This window comes from Sinocyclocheilus anshuiensis, unplaced genomic scaffold, assembly GCF_001515605.1.
Source record: "Sinocyclocheilus anshuiensis isolate Anshui unplaced genomic scaffold, SAMN03320099.WGS_v1.1 scaffold175, whole genome shotgun sequence".
NCBI classification, from domain to species: Eukaryota; Metazoa; Chordata; class Actinopteri; order Cypriniformes; family Cyprinidae; genus Sinocyclocheilus; species Sinocyclocheilus anshuiensis.
In genome coordinates this window covers 1,098,569-1,102,066 of record NW_015548208.1, presented here as the reverse complement: position 1 = coordinate 1,102,066, position 3,498 = coordinate 1,098,569, and positions in this window count along the sequence as shown.

Below are 3,498 nucleotides of genomic sequence, written 5' to 3'. Positions count from 1 at the left end.
TTTGGACCTACAAAAATGCGTCCGGCCGGGATTTCTTAATTGCCCAAAATGTCCGGGATTCAGCTGTTTTCTTAATCCCACTCCCGCTCTCTGACCATTGCCGCCTGCTCCCGCAAATGTGTTTCGCTCCCGCAATTTTCGTGTCCACTCCTTTAAACATTCTAATATTGTATATAATTTTGGCACATCAGGGAGCTGCTCTCAGGATGCGGAGTATTTAAATATATTTGAATGAGTGTTTGCGCTGTTTACTTTCACTTTCGATTTCACAATCACACGCATGGGTGGATTTAGCCATTGTATATAATTTTGGCGCATCAGGGAGCCGCTCTCAGGATGCAGTGTATTTAAATATTTTTGAATGAGCATTTGCGCTGTTTACTCTCACTTTCAATTTCGCAATCACACGCACTCTATGTAAAGAGAGCACATCTTACAAGATCAGATATCTGTCAATGAGCTCAGGATCTGTTGCGCAGCAAATACTCCAGCATGGTCTTGTCAGTCATCTCTCCTTATTCTCGACCTGTGATCAGTCAAAGCTGACTCCGGTAGCTCTTGTTGGATGCAGGGTTGCCAAGTCTGTGTTTTTTCCCCAGAATTGGGCTACTTTTAAACTGTTGCCATGGGTTGATTTTCCCAAGTGGGTTAAAGGTTTGAAATATTGCATAAATTACATTTGACTGAAATGCTTGTATTGAAACATTTTGCATTCTACCTATGATAAAACTTTCATGAACTTCTACATTAACTGTTCCCTCCTGGTGGAATGACCTGCCTAGCTCAATCCAAGCAGCTGAGTCCTTAATATTTTCAAGAATCTTCATTTGACCCTTTTTATTTATTATAAATAATGACCTTCTAACACTAGCATTATCTGTTATTTTCTGATCTATTGAATTGTTTTATTTTAATTTTTTTAAATGACCCTCTAACACTAGCATTCCCTATTATTATTATTATTATTATTATTATACTTTCTACTTGTTTTCTTTTTATTTATTATAAAAACAAAATAAGCAAACAAACAAAAACAAAAAAAAACCTTGCTAGGTATACTGTTAGGTGAAGCCCCACCCCTGAACCCGCCCCCTACTGTCCTTGTTTGGAAAAAAAAAATAAAATAAAATATGGTCACCCTATTATAAATATACTTAATTATTATGAAAATACCAGAGATGGCTTAAATAACACAGATAAACTATATTGTCGCAGTCGAGTGTTTATTGTCTTTGTTTTATCATTCAAAACGGTTTTATTTTCTGTTTACTCAGTTACAGATATAATAGCATGCCTTTGTCCATACAAGGGATTTCCTGGAGGGTCATGAGTTCTTTACTTCTGTGACTGAATATGTGGATTTTCTGTGCGAGGGCACCCTCTGGCATCCAGTATGAATGAAATAGACATCATGTGTTTATAGTGCTAATGGCCAATCCATCATTTTTAAAAAAAAGTTTTTTATTAAGTATCGGTTCAGGCACCGGAACCATTTTAAAAGTATCGATTTGGCACCAGTATCGAAAAAAAACCAAACGATACCCAACCCTACTAACGAGCTGACATTAGGAGTAACTTCTTAAAGTGGCAGGACAAATCTGGGTTCCACATGGGCACATAACCAATCTGTGGGAGCCAAAATTAAGGTCATGGAGTGGCCTAGCCAGTCTCCAGACCTCAATCACATAGAAAATCTGTGGATGGAGCTGAAACTTCGAGTTGCCAAATGACAGCCAAGAAACCTTAAGGATTTAGAGAGAATCTGTAAAGAGGAGTGGACCAAAATCCCTCCTGAGATGTGTGCAAACCTGGTGAACAACTACAAAAAACGTCTCACCTCTGCTTGCCAACAAGGGTTTCTGCACCAAGTACTAAGTCATGTTTTGTTTGGGGATCAAATACTTATTTCACTCACTGAAATGCAAATCAATTTCTAACCTTTAAATAATGTTTTTTTTCCTGGATTTTTTGATTGATATTCTGTCTCTGTATGTTAAAATAAACCTAACATAAAAATTACAGAGCCTTCATTTCTTTGTAAGTGGGCAGACTTACAAAATCAGCAGGGGATCAAATCAATATTTTCCCCACTGTACATACATACAGTGCCCTCCACTAATATTGACACCATTTGTAAATATGTGGCTGTGAAAATAAATCTGCAACTTTTATCTTTGTGATCTTTAATTTAAAGGGGTCCTATTTTGCTCTTTTACAATGTCTTGAATTTGTTTTTGGGGTGTACTTAGAACATGCTCTCATGCTTGGTGGTTCGAAAAACGTATTATTTTTTACATAATTTACATTAGGCGTCAATATTGCCATATCAATTTGAGCCGGATTCAGACCCAGAGAATATTGAACAAGAGGATCGCGTAGAACCTTTGCATGCATGGATATTGCAAGACATATTAAAGTGGTAACGTTATTGTTGTTGTTTTTTGTGGCTAAATCACGTTTTAGATAGGATGTCAACAACCGCTTAAAAATAACTGCATTTACTATGTACAGATAAGTGCATATGTATTATTTTTATTGTTATTTAATTCTAACATTATAACATGAATTGCAGTGAAACTGTTATATAGTTGAATTTATTTATAGCATAGTCCAGTGTTTCCCCAGGCATATATATGCAAACTCATTCTCTGCCAGCAGGAGGCACTGTTGGAGTGGTAGAAATCAAGGTTTCCCCAGTAACGGCTGTACACAAAGCAGCACTCCGCTCAAAAAAAAACACTGCTTTATCAGACATTACATGCAAGATTAAATGAAAATGACATCCAATTTTCTGAAGACAGTCGGTTTCCTTCAGACGATATCTCCATTTGCATTGAAGTTTCAGCTTCGTAAACTTTGCAGATATTGTTTATGCTCAAACATTTATTTATACCATAGTCCAGTGTTTCCCAGGCGGCATATATATGCAAACTCATTCTCTGCCAGCAGGAGGCACTGTTGGAGTGGTAGAAATCAAGGTTTCCCCAGTAACGGCTGTACACAAAGCAGCACTCCGCTCAAAAAAAAACACTGCTTTATCAGACATTACATGCAAGATTAAATGAAAATGACATCCAATTTTCTGAAGACAGTCGGTTTCCTTCAGAAATACAGTGATATAAAAACACCCGCACTCAATGTATGGGAAACACTGTAGTCTCATAATTGAAGTGTAAAATTCTGCAGATTACATCACTGTCCAGTATTGTACTGTCAGCGATTTATTATTGCATGTTGGCCACAATTACTGGCACCCCTAGAAATTCTTATGAGTAAAATATCTCTTAATTATATATTTACATTTTTTATAGCACACCAGGGTGACTAGGAGCATGAAATTGTCCCGCCATGACTTCCTGTTCCACAGGATTATAAATATGAGAAACACAAAGGCCAAATTCCCTTAAAGGGGTCATATGATACGATTTCAAGTTTTCCTTTGTCTTTGGAGTGTTACAAGCTCTTGGTGCATAAAGAAGATCTGTAAAGTTGCAAAGA